The sequence below is a fragment of the Pleurodeles waltl genome, chromosome 4_1 (assembly GCF_031143425.1).
Source record: "Pleurodeles waltl isolate 20211129_DDA chromosome 4_1, aPleWal1.hap1.20221129, whole genome shotgun sequence".
NCBI classification, from domain to species: domain Eukaryota; kingdom Metazoa; phylum Chordata; class Amphibia; order Caudata; family Salamandridae; genus Pleurodeles; species Pleurodeles waltl.
In genome coordinates this window covers 712,513,120-712,532,658 of record NC_090442.1, presented here as the reverse complement: position 1 = coordinate 712,532,658, position 19,539 = coordinate 712,513,120, and the positions used below count along the sequence as shown (strand labels likewise).

Genomic DNA, 19,539 nt, shown 5'->3' with positions numbered 1-19,539 from the left:
GAAGAAAAAAAAATGGTGACCTTAGGCTATGTGTTGATTTGAGATCACTTAATAAGAACATTCTGGTAGATTGCCATCCTCTACCCCACATACAGGAACTTATAACTACTTTGGGAAATTCTAAATTATTTTCTACTATAGACTTGCATTCAGCTTACCATCAAATTCCCTTTAGTGAAGAATCTCAGGAATTGACTACGTTCATTACCCCTTATGGAGCTTTTAAATTCCTCAGATTACCTTTTGGCCTAGCTTCGGCTGCTAGTGTATTTCAGAAAATGATGGATACATTGCTTGGTCAAATAAAAGATGTTTGTGCATTTCAGGACGATATTTTAGTACACACTGAAACCATTGAAAAGCACGAAGAAGTATTAGATAAAGTGTTTAGCATCCTTCAAAATTGTGGCCTGACTATCAAAACTGAGAAATGTTAATTCTTGGTTTACAGTGTGGACTATCTAGGTCATTCTATTTCAGCCGAGGGCGTTAAACCCAAAATGTGTAATTTGAAAGCCATAAAGAAGGCTCCTCCTCCGTCCAACAAAGATGAACTACGTTCCTTTCTTGGACTCTGTGAGTATTATTCGAGTTTCGTGTCTGGTTTTGCTTTATTAGTACAACCCCTTAGATCACTGTTAAAGAAGGGTGGTAAATTTGTTTGGGACAAACAGTTAGATGATTCCTTTGAGCACATCAAACAAGTGGTGTTGTCTGCACCCACACTGAAATCTTTCATCCCCACTGCCACGTCATTCATCACAGTGGATGCTTAAAGGACTTGGAGCGGTGTTTGGACAATGGCTTCACGGCCATGAACATACAGTTGCATTCGCTGCCAGGACACTTTCTCATGCTGAAAGAAACTACAGCACTATTGAGAGGGAAGCCCTGGCTTGTGTATGGGCTGTCCAAAAGTTTAGAACATACATATGGGGAACCCATTTTGCGATTTACACCGATCACGACCACTAGTGTATTTAATGAGTGGTAATGGTCTCGGCAAAGCTTCTGCCCGACTTGTAAGATTGCCATCCAAATTACAAGAGTATAACCTTGAGGTGAAGTATGTACAAGGTGGAAAAAATATTAGAGCAGATTGTCTATCCAGACTACCCCTACCACACTCTACTGATTCAAATGACGACCAGGACACAGAATGTGTAGTGGGCGCTTTAGATCTTGTCTCCGCATCTGATGGTTTGTTTACACAGGAAGAATGGAAATTAGCCATTTCAAATGACAACTTACTATCTCAGGTTTTACATTACATTAGACATGGTTGGCCTAATAATACAAAATACTGTGGTGAAATGAACACATACAAACAGATAGCCATGGAATTATCTTGTGAAAATGGTTTCTGTATGAGAGGTTCTGTCTGTGTTCCACCTAGTATATTGAGATCGAAATTGATTAAAATTGCACATGAGGGTCACCTGGGTGTTTCTGCCACTTGTAAGACTTTAAAAGAAAAATATTGGTGGCCCAACATTGATAAACAAGTGGCAGACTTTATTGATACATGCCCAACGTGTGTAGTGTCAGATAAACACTGGAAAAGCAATGTCAAACCCTTATACAGTGTTCCTTTGCCATGTAAACCATGGTAAAAAATTGCCATGGATTTTTCTGGACCTTTCAACATGCTGACAAGAAATATGAGGTATCTTATTGTTGTAATTGACTACTTCTCAAAGTGGATTTATTTTGCCTTTGTTGAAAATACTGATACTGACACTGCAATACAATTCTTGTCAAATTTTTTTATGCTGGAGGGAGCTCCGTCGGTAATTGTCACCGATAATGGAGTACATTTCACTTCAAAGAAAATGAGAAGTTTCACTGAGAAATTCAATGTTCATAACTTACAGGTAGCCCTATATAGTCCAGCTTCTAATGGCCTAGTAGAAAGGGCCAATAGAATTTTAAAAGAAGGCATTCAAACAGCTTTAGCCAATAATTACAATGTTCATGATTTTCTCAAAGAGAAGGTTTGGGCTTACTCCAATACGCCTCACTCCACCACAGGGGTTTCCCCTTTTAGTCTTCTTAGAGGGAGGGAGTCAAGGTCTAAACTTGTGCCAGCATGGTTGACCGACTCCTTAACTAACAAATTGGGTAAATCGGATGTAACATTGAATGATTTGAGAACCCAAGTATTAAGGAAACAACTTAAGCAAAAGGAGAATTATGATTCCAGGAACAAGGTTAAGGAAACTGAATTAAATATTCATGATTGGGTGTTAATTAAAAAACCTCAGAGAGTCTCTAAAGGAGAATCAAAATACTCTCTACCTGTCAAAATTCTGAAAGTAACTAAGGCTTCGGTTTTATTGGATGGCAGAGGGTGGTGGAATAGAAACAGTGTCATTCCTATTTCTGCCAGACAGGCAGACATTTTCAATGAGGTGTATGCGAACAGGGAGGTAGACATCTCTAATCATGCCTTGTTTCATGAGGTTCCATATACAAATTTGACCAAGTCAAGTAATGAAGGCAGATCACATGCTAATGCTCCAAATGTCACTGGTGAGAGTGAAGTGTTTCCTCAACTTATCCACGATGATAGCAGCAGGGATGTCCTTAGCTCTTCAGGTTTGGAAAGTACACGGAGTAAAAGAATTATTAGGATGCCTTCCAAATTTGACGATTTTGTTTTGGAATAGTTTTGCATTTTTATTTAATTTCTTTACTATGTTACTGTTGTGAAGGGGGAAGATGATGTAAAATGTGACCATTTTGTATCGATTGCTTAACTATGTACTTAGTTGTGTTAACCGCATTCTCTGTATGGCTCCTTATTGTTTTCTGCTTTAGAGCTTTAGTATTTATGTATTCTAAGTTCCATGTGACATCGGTGCCCTCGGGTTCTGGAGCCTAGTGTGAAGGCAGTTGGAGGTTGGCTCTGGACCTGTGAGGGTGTCGATGTCTGTCGTGGATCCAACAATTAAACTTCAACTATTTAACTTACACAGGACTGTGAGTGGAATCTCTTCCTACCATTACTGCCCCGTAATACCACAGTCACTAATCACATCTGCTCTGGGGTCCTCAGCTCCACCCCTCGCTGACATCACTGCCAGGGCCTTTACCATCAGAGCCCTCTCCTGTGTTAGCCCCAGAGATCTGGGCTCCATCCTTTGACAAGTGGGCTTGGGCAGACCCATCCCTGGTACAGAGTGACAGCTGATGGATTGATGAAGAGCATTGCGCGCTACCCCTTTCCTCTTCAGGAGCTGAGTCAAGCACTCTTAATTGCTCCCTTTGTGCGGGGAGGCCTTTGTTCCTGTAATTAACTTAGCACAGCAGTATGACAAAAGGTCTAGGCTCTGATCCTGAGCTGAGCCACAGAAACATGACATTTCTGGATGATCCTTAAGATGTACAGATATCTTTTTGGAACTTGCAGTATTGATTTTCCCATGCAGGTTACACCCCGAATTCAATATGTCACTGAAATCGGTAGACCAAAGGGAAATGAAGCAGTACTTTAAGGCAGCCTTCCCCGTATGTGTATAATAGAGTGTCACTGCAGACAAGACAATCATCCAGACTGACTTTCCCTATCAGTATACACTAACATTATGAGGCCTACCCCAGGTCAATATCCAATCCTGCAGAGTCCCCTCTATGCCAGTCCATCTGTGCAGAGTCACTAGGCTGCGCACAACAGGCGTCTCCCACACTCAGCCTTTCACAAGCGCACACGCATGTGCACACATGTTTACGTGTAACCAGCCAAGTACCAATTACCCTTTCTACGTCACAGAAGCCTTGTCTTAAAAGGCGGACACTGGTGGTAAACATGTGCAGTCCATTTACCATGAGTTTACCAGAGGTAAATCACAGGTATGAGGCTCCCCCACAGTAACAAATCTCAAAAACCAAGTGGTCAAAAAACAAAAAACCTAGGCGGATTTGCTGAGCAGAACCCATTTCCTCACAGAATAGACTCTAATATCTGCTCCAACAATGGCCTAGGAAATGCAATCTTGGGATCGCTGATAATGTTAGAATATCATTGATGTACTGAGAGTTGGGATATCTCTATAAATACCAATGTTTCACTATTGGGCACCACCTCATGCTGTTTTGGAAACAGGCAGGATGGAAGAACAATAAACTCGAACATTATCAGAGCCAATAGGTCTGGCCTTGGCAAGTTGGTACAATGAAAAAATATCTGAAGTGCCACAAAAATTAAAAAGAAAAACATTCTAAACATGGAGGCCTCATGTTTGCAATACCATTTTAAATAAATGACATTTAATAGAACAATGCAGATGCTTGTAGCATGCAGATGTGTTTAGAACAGGTATAAAAACCCTCTTTAGTTTGAATGCACATTGCAGGAAAATATGATTATTGTTGGTGCCAGAAAAAGGTACTATTGGCTTTAAATTACTGCATCCTGAAGACATAGGAACCTATTCACAAACTGCATTTTGTAGTACCTTACTTGTACAAGCATAGTACTTCTAAAGTACTGCAAAACTCTATTCACTAACCCACAACTGTAAATCTATCTTGCCTATGGGAGGATCCTCACACATGTAAGTTTACTACTTAGTAGTAAATGTGGGAGGGACCAGGAGGAGTGGCTGGGAAAAAGTGGCACACTTAGGGGCATATTTATTTTCTGTTTGCGCCGGATTGCGTTATTATTTTTTACACAAATCCGGCGCAAACTTAACTCCATATTTATATTTTGGCGCTAGACATGTCTAGCGCCAAAATATTGGAGTTAAAGTCATTTTTTGCCTGCAGAAAACTACCTTGCGTCAATGAGATTTTACTTTGGGGAGAATTTATTTTTCAAGTTAAACTTCAAAAAAAAATATTTAATTTTAATACACTTAAATTAATTGAAGATTTAATTCTAAATAAACGTAATAGTGTAGTAGCATTGTTTTATTTTGTTCTACATTTACAATAAGTACAATCAATATTTATCATGCACATGTTTACTTTTATGTAGTTTCAAATACTTTTTAAAAAAAAATTCACTATACTTTACCACAGTGAGACTACACAGTGGGGGGTGAGGGGTGGTGCCTTATGGTAAAGTATAGGGAAAAGTAAAAAAGTTTATTCAGCTTTATACTTAATTAGTAAAAATAGATCCTCATTTGACTTCACCAAAAAAATTTGTCATTGTAAGGAAATTGCTGGGAATCGCTGCCCTTAAAGTGTAAATGGGTATTGTAGAAATAGGTAATGTGAAACTAATTCTAAATGTGTCTAGAAGTTCAAATGCTTGTTGGCTAATCCAACATCCTCATCACGTTCCAGTTATTTTGCTTTATTTCAGCCAGACTAAATGCATGCAACAGGCGTCACCATGCAACAGACATCACCTGAAACTTGAGATGCTTCTGCTGACATTATCATGTTCTCTACAAACGGCTCATCTGATTCTTGGAATTAGGCTCACACTATATCATATACTTAACATAGGTGTGTAGTAATTTAGCAAACTATTTCACTACTTTAGAATCTGTCACCTATGAGTTAAATAAAGACCTAAACAAGACATTTAAACACCTGAGCTATTGTATTGGAATTGGAACCTGTAACTGACTGGTGGTACACAGCTGCTGAAAAAATGACTGTTTTTATTTCAGCGTCACTCCAACCCCTTTCTAGCATGGTACCCATGGCTCCTAATAGAATTAAGGAAAATAAATTGGCTTGAAGTGGAAACCTCCTACACCTGAACCCCAGTGCCACTGTACCTGCTGCACTAATCACAGTTATACTCATACCCCTTGTCACAAAGCACTCCAACTCGCTTGTTGCACCATCATTTTCAATTGGGTAGAACCCGGTTAGTGTTGGGAAGTCTCAGATTCGCATAACACCCTCCACCGCTCCCCCGGCCACATCTCAGTGATCAAGCTAAGTCCCTGGCTCTGGGGCTGGTCCTTCTGATGATAGGGAAGATGTGTAATCTAGAGATGTGCAACAATTCACTAGCAGGGAGCAGGTGTTGCTTACAACTCTAAAAGCAGCTACAGGATATGAGAATATCAAGCTTGTAATTGAAGAAATTGAAATTAAACTGAAGAATGTAGCTGGTAGAGTAGTGGGGATGGAGCACACTCGGAAAGCTGGACTGCAGACTGGTAGTCTCCGAGGAGCCCAGGGAGACTATGGTTACTCCATATTGCAACTGCGAGGCTTTGCACGATGCATGAAGGGAGGTATCCTGATGATGAAGACAAGAACACAGGCACAGGACACTGCCCGTTTTGGGGTCCCTTCCTCAGTTCCAGATGGAGACACGTATGCTGCAATGGAGAAGGCTCCCTGTGATCTAAAAGAAAGCCTGTGTTTGGATGAGCAAGATTCAGTGGTGTAAACATATCAAATGCAATCAAAAGCTGGACAGTGGGAATGGCAGATGGGAGCCCTCAGACTTTACAGTGAAGAAGTTGCTGTTAGAGATTAACAAGTTTTAGCGCGTCTGATCTTAATAAGTAAACTTACAAGGGGACTCGAATAGGTCGATGAACAGTTTCAATCGCAATTAAGATGTTCTTACCATAGCTCCAGTACATAATCAATAATCAAAACAAAATAGTCAATAATCAGCAACAATCAATAACATCATTAATCAATGGAGGCAGTAATTGTCACGCACCATGACCTTTCAGTCATGAATAGCCACACCTTTTAGTAAAAGTTCTAATATTTATTTCCCTATATTAACAATGCTAAAGTCATGTAGATTAATCTCAAAATCAAATGAAACACACACAGAAACATTACTGGCTGTCCAAAGCGGTGGAAGAAACGTAATCTAATCAAAGCTTGAACTACAACAGATTCTAAAGTTATGGTGCAAATCAGTAACAAAGTCAACTGCGTCAAAGTAATTACACAAATTGTTTTGCAGAGAAATTCATCAAGTATTAATCCCCATTAGCACAATTTCATTATTCTTAACTAACACCAGATTAGCATCAGCATGTTGGACTTCATGCAAAAAGATTTAGTAACACACATTTTGAAAAACATCTAACTATGGCTCTATCAAAACAATACAGTTGGTACCTAGAAAGAAAAAGCAAATATGCATAATAATCAACAGTCTAGGTCATAATACCTATCCTCAGTGTGGATCAGAAAGCAGAGTCAGTCTTTGTCCTCAGGACATCAGTCGAGCAGTAGGGCATCAGGATTCAGCATCAAAGTTCAGAAAATGCAAAGTCTCTAATCATTGAAGTTAAGCACGTCTCTTGTCAAGATGCACAAGGAATATTGAACTTACGGCCAGCAAGAAAATGGGCAATGGCGGTGTCTTCTCTCAGTGTAGTATTGTTATATTAAAACTATTAAAACTGCTTCCCAAATTCCTATTGATTAGTTAAATGCATGTTCACACTTTGTCCAATAAAACTAAAACTCCAAATCTATGAATTCTACTATTACTCCGTTCACATGTAGTTGGTTGGTTTGTCTTGCAATGTCCTCATCATCCGGCTTGTCAGGTAACAATATTGTTGCAGCTTCCACTCCAGTCAGTATCTCCATTGTTCTTCTCCTGAGAAAGTCAGTTTCCCACACATTACACACAAAATGTTACATTCACAGGAACATCATTTTCTAGCAATCGGTTCTCATGAGAAAGCTTCCGTTATGAGCACATTTAAGCAATGCAATAGAAACTCTCTAGAATAGCCATTTTATTAAACGTTAAGAAATACAGCTTTGACATGATGCCTGGCAAATAGGCCATTACAATCACTAAGTTAAGGCTTACAATTAATAAAGCTAGAGCATAATGCATAACCCTTAATATGATATATTACTACATTAGTCAAACATATATTCAATATTTCACAATATTAATTTCACTAGTAAGTACACTTTGTGAACATTGGCGCCCACTCATCGTAATGACATTTTCAAATGTGTGCATTATTTTTCTACGTTATTATATTTTCTACATAAATCCATTATTGAGAATATATCAATACTCTGCACTAGCAGTCCCTCCTCTGATGACTAAATGTGTCATCACAGTAACTATTATCTAGAAATTTTACATCAGCTAAAACTCTGTCAGTTCAATCCCTTCATAATTTTGTTTCCCCTTTGAATTTTCTCTATACATTTTTTTCCCTTTTCTTTTCTTCCCTTCTCTGATTACTCTTTGACCTTTTCAATTTAATCCTTTTGCATAATTTACACAATCCCCATATTTCAATTAGACAAACCACAACAATTAATATTCCCTGTGATATTTTCAATAGAATCCCATTCCAAATGTTGCTGAGCCAATTTCCCACTGAAGCAAAACCTTTGCCAATCTTTTCCCAAACACCTGGTTCTTTCAAATCAGCACTTTCATTAGTCAGATTAGTAAGTAAGGGCCAGATGTACGAAAGATTTGCGAGTCGTAAATCGGTCGCAGCGCTAATTGCGACCTCGCAAAAAGCGAAATGGTATATTCCAATGCCATTTCGGAGTTCCAAATAGCGATGCGACCCATTACCGACTCGCAAAAATTGAGACTTTAAATTGCAACTCACAATTAAGAAGTTGCAAATTGCGAGTCGCAAACCAAATGCACAACGCAGTCGCAAATTATGACAAGTCGCAAAAAGCCCGTTTTCAACACCCAAATTTGCACTGATTCCAAACAGGTGGTAACCAGAATCAAATTATAAAAGGAGACCCAGAAGGCATCTGGGTTTCTCAAAATGGCTGCATTCTATGTGATTGCATGGAGGAGGAGAGTTCAGGCTGCCCAGCAGAGGAGGTGGACGCAGAAACAAGAGAGGATATACCGAACCAGGCAGACACTATTTCAACAAACTGAGGACGAGATTTATGATAAATACAGACTGAGCAGCGCAGTTATCCTAGAGGTCATTGAACTGCTGAAACCTCGACTTGAACATCAGACAATGCGCGGCTGCTCCATCCCCACACGTGCAAATTCTCTGCTCACTGCACCTCTTGGCCTCAGGTAGCTATCAGGGGGTGATTGCTGTTGCAGGTGGGGTGTCCCAAAGTGCCCTCTCACGATTCTTCAGACGGTTCCTAGATGCCATACTCGCACACATGTCCAGATGAGGTATGTCCTCATACCTTCCCAGGAATGAGGCGGAAATTAACAGCATCAAGTTGGACTTCTACAGAATTGCCAACTTCCCCCATGTAATAAGGTGTGTGGACGGGACACATATACCAATTTGCCCACCAGCAAATCTGGAATATGTGTTCCGCAATAGGAAATGTACCCACTCACTAAACATCCAGGTGGTATGTGATGCCCATAATGTCATTACTGACATAGTGGCAAAATATCCAGGGAGTACACATGATGCATACATATTCAGGCACAGTGGGATACACCAACGCCTAGAACGTGTGGAGTTTGGCAAAGGATATTTATTAGGTACTGTCTAGTACACTCTGATGTCTTAAATACATGTCACTGCGTAACCCTGTGATGCCCTGCTAATTTTAGCTCTTTTGTCACACAGGTGACAGTGCATATGCTCTGAGACCATGGATACTCACCACATACCTAACACCTGGCAATCAGAATGAGAGGTGATACAACATAGGACATCGGCGGACCAGAGATGTCATTGAGAGGACCTTTGGCTTGTTGAAGTCACGTTTCCGATGCCTGCACAAAAGTGGAGGGGCACTCCAGTATGCCCCTGAAACTGCATGCAAGATCGTTGCAACATGTGCCATCCTCCACAACATTGCCACCAGACATGGGCTATATTTCCCACTCGACGACACAGATTCAGAGGATGAGGACCACACCGACAGCCTGGGGATGGTAGCATCGCATTGGAGTGCGGGACCACATTGCAACTCACTACTTTGGCAGGTTCGTGGCAACCGTGACAACACTCACAAATGTAAGACACACATAGCCAGGTTGTGTAGTACAACAAATAATCCCTTTAATGTCAGGAATGTAATGATGAACTTTTGACATCTCAACTTCACGAAAAAAGCAAAATGTAATGTCTGACACATTAACATCATGTGCCTCAGTCAAAACACAGAATAGGTAGCTCACACCCTCCTGCGACCACGGCCACCATGGGCCAATCCTGGTTGGTCCCCTGATCCTTGGCGGGCACTGCTACTCCGCAGGATGCATGCATCTTAGGCAGATACACTGCTGACGCTGAAGATGTCCTCACTATTCTGAGGGGTATCGCCAATGCCTCTTGCTGCCTGAGTGGTCTCTATTAGGTCCACTGCATGGCTGATGTGCCCTAGTCCCCTTGCCACATCACCAGCAAAATGGCCATGTTCTACCTGCAACTTTACGGTGCACCTTGACATGCAGGTAGTTGTGGTTGCAAGGCGCACTCAATTGATTGACTCAGTCGGTCCAAACGGGCAGCATTGTTGTGCTCTCTGCGCCTTGCATGGGCCCTATCTGCCACCATTTCCCTGACCAAGTCATTGATGGAGCTGGTGAAGTTTGCCTTGTTGTTGTTCATGGCAGTGAATTGGTTGTCCACATTGGCAAAACCCTGGGAGAGGGTTCCTGTTCATAACCTGCATGTGTTTATTTTGCAGCCAGTGACTTCTCTGTAAGGATGCCTCCAGACCTAGGAATTGTTCACCGGTGACATCCTCCTCACTGGCTGACTGTTTTGGATGTTGCCATCTCCACCCAGACCCAGCTGACCTATGTGGCTGACTTCCACTCATCAGTGGCCCCAGTGTCATGTTGCCTGCCTCAAGATCAATATCTGTCTCGTTGGTGGTCTCTCGTGGACGAGTGGTGTAGTGCCTGCACTCCCCTGCAGTTACACTGGCTGCCTCGTCTGCTGTGCTGGTGGCAGATTCTTCTCCCTGCACAGTAGGGTTGTTGGTGGGTCCTTGTGGGAGACCTGTGGGACACAGGGGTACACTGTCAGTTCCTCACATATGCTTGGTGAATCAGAATAAATATTTCTCTAAAGTTGGACTACTGTACTACATTGCCCATAATGCATTGTTCTGTAGGTTGCAATATGTGAATGGAGCATATCTGGAGGATGAATGCTTTTGTGTACTGTGGTTGTGTGCATGGTGCATTGAGTCGTGTAAATAAGTGATTTTTGGTACTTACTTTTGGATGTTCCTGGTGCAGAACTGTCCAGGTTTCCGATTCCTACCACAGCCTCTGGCTCCAGATTGGTCTCCACCATGCTCTCTATGGCTGTAGGGGGTGGTACTGTTGATGGACCGCCTCCAGTTCCGTGCATCTCCCTCATCCACTCTGCCACCCTTTCCTTGGTCCTGGACCTGAGGTCGTACCACCTTTTGCGAACCTCATCAATGGTGCGATGGCTGACTCCGATCGCATTGATCCTACTAAGGATGTCCTGCCAGATCTTCTTCTTTTGGGTGTCAGGGACACTCATTGATGCCTTGCTAAACAAGACACCATGGTGCAGGTAGCACTCCTCGGTCAGGACCTTCAGCTCCTTTTCAGAAAACTTCAGTTTCCTCTTCCTCCCAGCAGTGGGTGTCTCCTTGTCCTGAGCTGACATGGCTGTTGTTGCTCTTCTCAGCTGGGTGTGCCTCTGCTGTCTGTGCTGGATAGGCTCCTCCCTGTTCCATGGGGGTACTTCCTGGTTCTGATGTCATCACTCAGACCCAGGAAGTGTGTTTTCACCTATTTTATTTGCACCTGCGTGCAGTTTGCGAGCCAGTCTCAATTTGTGACTCCAGACCACACCCTTGTGCAATTTGCATCATCTCAAATTGCGACCTCGCAAATAGCGATTTCGCAAATTGCGAGATTGAAATTGCGGTGCGACTCAGCTGCGAATCGCAATTTGGTATTGCGATTTTTGCCTGCATCCCGTTTTGCGAGTCAGAAATAGTGATTTGCAAGGAGTCGCTATTTCCGAATTGCAGTTCGTTTGCTTCCTACATGTGGCCCTAAGTCTCTTATCTCTTTACTGTTATCAGGAATATACGAACAACAATGCCTAGAATTAATCACTCTACAGACTCCACCATCTTTCGCTAAAAGAATGTCTAAAGCAAGACAAATTTGAAGAGTCATAGCTCTATCAGCAGCTAACTCAGTATATGTCAGGATTATGGCCCCTGAAAAATTTGTCAGCATGTTATCCACAATAGTAGACAACTTTCAAATCTTTATCAAATTCAGAATGACTCCCATTGAAGGAATCACTGCTCTAAATATATCTCCCACTATAGCAGAAGAGGACTCCCTCCTCTGTCTCTTCTGATGTAATTCAGCAATAACAGAAAAAACTTTCAGTCACTTTTGGAAACTTTTTCAAATTCTCCATTTGCTAAATCTTTGGGAAAACTATCCCCAAATAACATGTCCCATACCATCCTCTCGGAAGATGGTTATACGCATTAAGACCACAGATGTAATAAATCCCAGGAATAGCAGGGTCCTGCCCATTCAACATAAACGTCAATTTACTCTGAAACATAAACACATGCCTCCATTCACTCGTTCCCAAAATTAAAGTGTCAGTGCGCGATTTAGGCCTATATATACTAAGTTTCCCTACGTGTTGTGCATCTAAAGCTAATTTCCCTTGCGTTTTAATTGCACTATAAGCATAATCATTCTTGTAAGTCCTTTTTTCTAAGCCTTTTTATAATTTCTGCTTTAGTGCCTTTCTCCTGTCATCTGTGTGATCTGAGAAGCTTTTCTCTAAAGGTGTAAGCAAGCATGTCAAATTATTGCGGTGTGCATAAGCTGTGCCAAATGTCAATGTAGGTTCAAAGAAACCTATAACTATTACTATGTCATTATCCTTAGCTACTCTACTCCAATACCTAATTATAAGAATTAATTTGAGTAAAAGTTATAGAATCTTGTAAGTATCAGACTACAACTTATCCCGTAGGTTAAAGGCAAACTATGATAGGTGACTCCTTCCTCGACTGATGAAGGAATCTGCGTACACACATAACAATTCTTCGCATCCATTGTCTCAACATACTCACTCAACAAGCGATGGAAAACATTAGAAGAAAGTTCTCCTTGCGCATTAGTTTCATTATGCAAATATTTCTCATCTAACCTAAACTTCTCTATTGCTGTTAGTGTAATAGTCATCTCAATAGCAGAAGTATGGTTGGCTTCACTCAAGAACAGACATACCCACAATCAACACCACAAACGATATCCCACACATAATCGCCAAACCAATACTCATATATTTACAACGCCGAGCATTCCTACCTTGTTGACTAATGTTACTCATGATCTGTAAAGAATCAGAAAGCAGAAGGAAATTTAGAAAAACTTGCAGCAAAAATAAAAAATAGGCAACTCTTCTTTCAGCTGTTATTTACAGCTCTCAGTCTCACTTCCAGGATCCCTCTGTCAAAATCGGTTAGCAGCTTTGCCAAAATCAGGTTTCAAAACTCAAATCAGTTTAGCAATGTCACTTCTGGTTACTTTCAGCAGTCTCTTTCTCAAAAATGTATTCTCAGATTGTTTCAACAGTTCAGTTCACCAGCTTCCTTCAAGTGCCAAAATACTGACCCAGAATCTCTCCATCAAAACAAAAAGACAAAAACTCTTGTTGCCATTCATTCGTAGTTGCATACGCTCATTCAGGACCTGCATATCTTTGACTTGCTATTCTCTTTCTTTTCAATTTTCGATCACCATTCAGTTCTCCTTCACTTAGATCTTCTCTCTTTGTGGTATCTACTTCCTCTTCTATTGTTGGTTCAACAACCACTTATTTTCCTTTTTAAACTTGCGACTCCGGCCATTTATTTCCTTTCAGTGGACCCTTTGTCAGTGTTCTCTTCAGAGTCGAACTTGAGTCTTCTTGGTCTGCAGTGTTTTCTCTTAACAGACCTGCAGTCAGTTCAGGAGTAGTCAGATCACCATGACTTTGATCCACCTCAACTCCTTTCCCCTCTGGGTCTGGCAATTGCTCTGTTTGTCTCTCAGGATCGTCTGCTTCTGGGAAAGCCCTCCTCTGACTAGGCTCTCTTGTTGCCTCAATTGAGAAATGCTCTCCGTCACCCTCCTAGAAGTCTTCTCCTTCGTCTCTCACAGGAGTGACTGAACCGTCCTCAACCGGCTCAGATCCGGTCTCAGTTCCCCTTTGTTCTCTTTTCAACTCTGAGACTTTTCTCACTGTTGTTGATACTCTCAAAAACGCTTCTTCATGATCTAGTGGACATGCCACTTTCTTAGTGTGACTTGCGTGAATCCAGGTAGGAATTCCACCACACTTCAAAGCTGTGGTAGTTGTCAGGACTACCTGATAAGGTCCCTTCCAACGAGGCTCCAAACATGTTTTTCTCACATGTTTCCAGACCACAACCCGGTCTCCAACTCTCAGATTGTGTCCTTGGTCACGGATCGGTGGCAGTGTGGTGGCTTCCACCTGCTGATAGAAAGAGCGAACCACATAAGCCAGACCTTTGCAGTAATCCAACACCATATAATCTGTAATGTTGACAAGTGCATGTGCAGGCACCGCTGGCAACCTCTTCGCTCTGCCCATGAGCATTTCATGCGGTGACAATCCTGCCTTCCTGTCAGGTGTGTTTCTCATTGACATCAACACTAATGGCAATGTGTCAGGCCATTTCAAATTCATAGTTGCACACATCTTTGCAACTATTATTTTCAAGGTACCATTCATCTGTTCCACTAGCCCTGATGCTTCTGGGCAGTAACTACAATGCAACTTCTGCTCAATGTTCAATGCTGCACACAGTAATTTAATTACTTCGTTGTTGAAGTGACTTTCCCTATCTGATTCTAAAGAGATCGGAAATCCAAAACGCGGTATCAGTTCCCTAAGCAGTAGTTTCACTACTGTGAGACTATCATTTATTCGTGTGGGGTAAGCTTCAATCCAGTGACTAAAGATGCAAAAAATCACCATCTGCATTCTGCTGAATGGACCTCCCGCTCTTCCAATTGGCTCAAATTAACCACTGTCCCTTTCCCTGCGTTTAGTTGTTGGCAAATGACACATCAATGGCAAACTGCTTCAGCAACTTGTCTAAACTTTGGGTTGAAGCAATCATGTTTGAGCAAACAAATCATTACATCCCTCCCAAATGTGCTTGACCATGATAGTACCTTGCCATTTGAGACAACAGGCTATTTGGCAAAACCAAGTGACCCACTTCGGAAACCCACAATTCATCTTGTCTTTGCACACATTTCATTTTGCTCCATAATCATTTTTCCTCCCTGTCAACATTATTCTGCAAAGTTTTAAATTCTTCCAAAGTGTCATTTATTTTCAATGCATAGCTTGTACAAGTTTCATCTTCTTCCAGTAACAATTCCCACTTGTCTTTGAACGATATACAGTTCAGTGCGCAAAACCTTGCGACTTGATCCGCATATCCATTTCCCAATGACACAAAGTCTTGCGACTTCAGATGTGCACTACATTTCACCACAGCAATCTTTTCAGGCATTTAAATAGCGTGTAACAATTCCTTAATCCTCTCACCATTTCTCACTGGTGCACCAAAAGAGGTAAAGAAACCTCTGTGTGACCACAACTGGCCAAAATCATGGACTGTTCCAAATCCATACTGGCTATCCGTATAGATTGTAACTTTCATCTGAGCAGAGACATGGCACGCTCTAGTAAAGGCTACCAGTTACGCTACTTGGGCAGAATACACTCCTCGAAGCCAAGAAGCTTCCAAGGTACCAGTAATTGTGCACACAGCATATCCTGCTCTCAGTGTCCCTGTATTGTCTCTCAGACAAGAACCATTGACAAAGATAATTTGGTCATTTTCTTCCAATTGGGTATCTCTAATGTCAGGTCTCGGTTTTGTGCACAAGTCGGTTACTTCAAGACAATCATGCTCAACATCTTCCACTTGCTCAATTTCGACATTGTCACTTGGAAGTAAGGTTGCCGGGTGCAGCACTGTACACCTTTTCAAATACACATTTGGTGACCCAAGAATACTTGTTTCATATCTGGTCAAACTCGCACCAGTCAAATATTGGGTTTTCGTCCTTGTAAGTAGAATCTCAATAGAGTGAGGGACCAATACAGTCAAGGGATGTCCCATCACAATGCCTTTCCACTGTGTAAGGCTTTGACCAACTGCTGCAACTGCACGCAAACAACCTGGTAAGGCTGCTGCAAATGGGTCCAAAGTAGCTGAAAAATATGCTACTGGGCGGTTTACACCTCCATGGACCTGTGTCAAGACAGACAAAGCCTTAATAAGACATATTTCTACATTAGTCAAACATATATTCAATATTTCACAATATTAATTTCACTAGTAAGTACACTTTGTGAACATTGGCGGCCACTCATTGTAATCACATTTTCAAATGTGTGCATTATTTTTCTACGTCATTATGTTTTCTACATAAATTTATTATTCAGAATACATCAATACTCATTAATAATTTTTATTAACACACCTGCTCTAGCACAGGTATGTCACATGCCAGCAGATGAAAGTAGGAAAATGTACAGTAGTCACTGAGTCACATAGGTAGATCAGGAGGACCAGTCAATAGAATGCAGTTGGACTTCATTGAGCTACCAGCATGCAATTGACCGAGATATATTTGGTCATTGTGGTCAGTTTTTCTTAATGGGCTGAAGCTTACCCGACTAGGAGGAATGATAGCCTCAAAGAAGCAAAGCTGTTACTTAGGGAGTTGATACCGGCTTTTAGATGCCCAGCTTATCTAGAGTCAGATGGAGGGACACACTTCAAGAGTGAGGTCCTGAAACTATTATATGCCGCAACGGAAGTTGAGCAAAGACTACATTGCAGTTATAGACCTGAGGATTCTGGATTGGTGCAGCAAGTTAACTGAACTCTGAAGTCCAGACTTGCAAACGTATGTGCATCCACCACTTTGAAATGGACAGATGCATTGCCTCTTGTTTTTATGTTTTTGTGCAGTACTCCTGACAGAAAGACTGGTTTATACTCTCATGAAATGATCATGGGGAGAGCCATGAGATTGCCAGATGTACCTGAAAATGTACTTGTAAATATTACAGATGGCTTGGTACTGGATTATTGCAAAGGACTCACTGATGTGGCTTGTTCTGTGCCTCATCAGGTTGGAGAAGCTACTGCACAGCCGCAGCAGGATCTGTGCCATGAGCTGTGTCCTGGAGACTGCGTCATTACTAAGAAGCACGTGCTTGGAACCACTTTGGAATGGACCCAACCAGGTAGTGTTGGTCACTACGACAGCTGTAAAGTGTGATGGTCTCTCTAACTGGATACACTTGTAAAGTTCCAGGTCCCGTTGATAATACAGCACTTGTCCCTTAAGGGTCAGTTACGGTGAGTCAGAAAGATAAGGTTAGTCAAGCTGCTGGGGATGGACAAGTGGATGATACAGCACACTTGTGGTCTGAGGGGGTCTGAGCGAGTTAACAGCAGTGGTTGGTACAGAAAAGTCGAGTCAGAATCAGTTGACTCCTGGAAGTTCAGATGCTGATGAAGGACCAGATTGTGTATTAAAGAGAGTTGTGCCCAGAAAATATTGGCCAAGTGAGCAGACTGTGCCAGTTGCACAAGTGCCCCTGATGACAGCTGAAGAAACTGAGAGTCAAGTCAAAGTGACAGTGATGCTGAGGGCTGAGTAGCTCTATTATAAAAAAGAAAGAGAGTACTCAGTCAAAAATACTCAGCAGCTGCATGGAATTTTTTTGCAGCAAATGAATGGGAGAAGAAATGTACAACATTTTGCTTTAACAGTTTAACATTCTTGAGTTTGTGATTGCAATGGAGCTGATCTTTGAGATCTCATTACCGCTTGATGAGCAAAGACATTATAACCTGCAAGTGATTATTAGTGACTACGCGTTATGCTTTTGTCAGAGACATTTGTACTTTTATTAGAAGCTTTTTAACATTTTGTAGAAAAACAATGACATTTCTAGAAGATCAAAGAATCTTTTTTTGTAAAATAATTTGGTACTGGATTATTAAAAAGGACTCGCTGATGTGGTTCGTTCTGTGTCTCATCAATTTGTAGAAGCTCCAGCTTGAAGTTAGAAGAAGAGCGATGAAAGCTAAAATAGAAAAATGATTCGTCCTACAAAGTTGGGTAAAAGAAGAAACTCATTTGATTGCAAGGAGTCAAGGATTCCTTGACTTAAATTGGCAAAATGAGGGGAATTATGTGTATATAGACCTAATTCGAAAACTGACACAATTTATCGTATAGGAGCTAGTGAATGCAGACTTGTGTTTTTAAAAATGTTTGGAATTTTATGTTAGCTGGACAAGAGCCCGTCATACCAGTTGTTTATTTCATTTGTAGGAAAAACACCTATTACAAGCTGCCAAAACGCTAGTATGCAACTTGTTATCTAGAAGTAGTCTTTCCAAAGATTTATCACATGGAGCATTTCAATGATCTTGTTGTGGATGAGAAGTCAAACACCAGAATTAAAAGAGGTGCTAGTGCTTCAGAGATAGTGGAAGATATTTTTGGTGCCATAAATCCGTCTGAGGATATGATCCTGAATGATCACAACATAAGGAAATTGTCAAACAGCATAGATAAGTTATCTACAGATACAGCAGGTACCATCTTGTTAGTAGACACACACATGGTTGCCGTGAGATCAATGGTTTTATAAAATCATCTTGTGTTAGACACCCTTCTCACAAGAAAGGGCAGAATTTGCAAAATGTTACAAGATCTTTAGAGGTGCACCTATATTTCTGAAAATAGTAAAGAGCTGAGGAAGTATACTTCAAGTATGACAGATCTGAGAAAGGACCTGAAGGAGTTAGAAGTGACAGGTGCCTTGGAAGCAATAGGTAGTGGTTTTGCAGCAGTTGGAAGGAGGTTTGGAGCCTAGGAATATAATTTGTTAGTACTATCCTAAGACCTATAATGATAATAGCTTTATGTGCTTTAGTTGCAGTTGGTCTCTATAAGTTGTTCAAGAAGCTGAAAGATATGAGAACAAGCAGAGGAGAAAGAGAAGAGGAATTTGAGATGGAGGCTAGATGATGCTTATATTACAGTGACATTAAGCAGTTATAGGAGTACAGAAGATCTTACCTGGAACGACCTCTGAAATTGTGAGCTGTCTCATTGGAAATGAGAGATTGAAATTGATGTGATGGCTTGATTTGCCATAAGAAGGGAGACTGATGTAACAGAAATTTTAATACTGTCCCTGGCATCACAGTTATCAGCTATATGTGACAATTTATGCATTTTGTTAATCAAAGTACTAATAGTTTAGTTGCAGAAATGGTGCACTGCAAGTCATATTAATGTATATTTACCGTAGAATAGGTTACTGAAAAGCATGTGGTATAGTATTTAACCTTCATGTATAACCAATTAATTTGTTTCTATGTTATAATGCGTGGTGTTAATTAATAGTGTGCACTAAAACAATAGGATAATTCAAGAGAGAAATGTTAAAGATGTTACATGCAAAAGTTGAAGATTGTAGTTCAGCACCAGATTCAATTCAATGTATTAACAAAGGTATTTCATTTTAAATCTATTGTGACATGAACACTGACAAAGCTTATTAATGTTGG

At 41.1% G+C, this 19,539-nt stretch overlaps 1 long non-coding RNA gene across 1 annotated transcript in view; it reads left to right on the top strand.

Moving 5' to 3' along the window:
- The window catches only part of LOC138288567 (uncharacterized), a 75,268-nt gene extending 58,085 nt beyond the window's left edge, over positions 1–17,183 (top strand). The window contains exon 3 of the long non-coding RNA XR_011202462.1: positions 17,078–17,183. This is a non-coding gene — a long non-coding RNA (uncharacterized lncRNA). The remainder of the gene's footprint in view (positions 1–17,077) is intronic.
- The last annotated feature ends 2,356 nt before the right edge of the window (positions 17,184–19,539 follow it).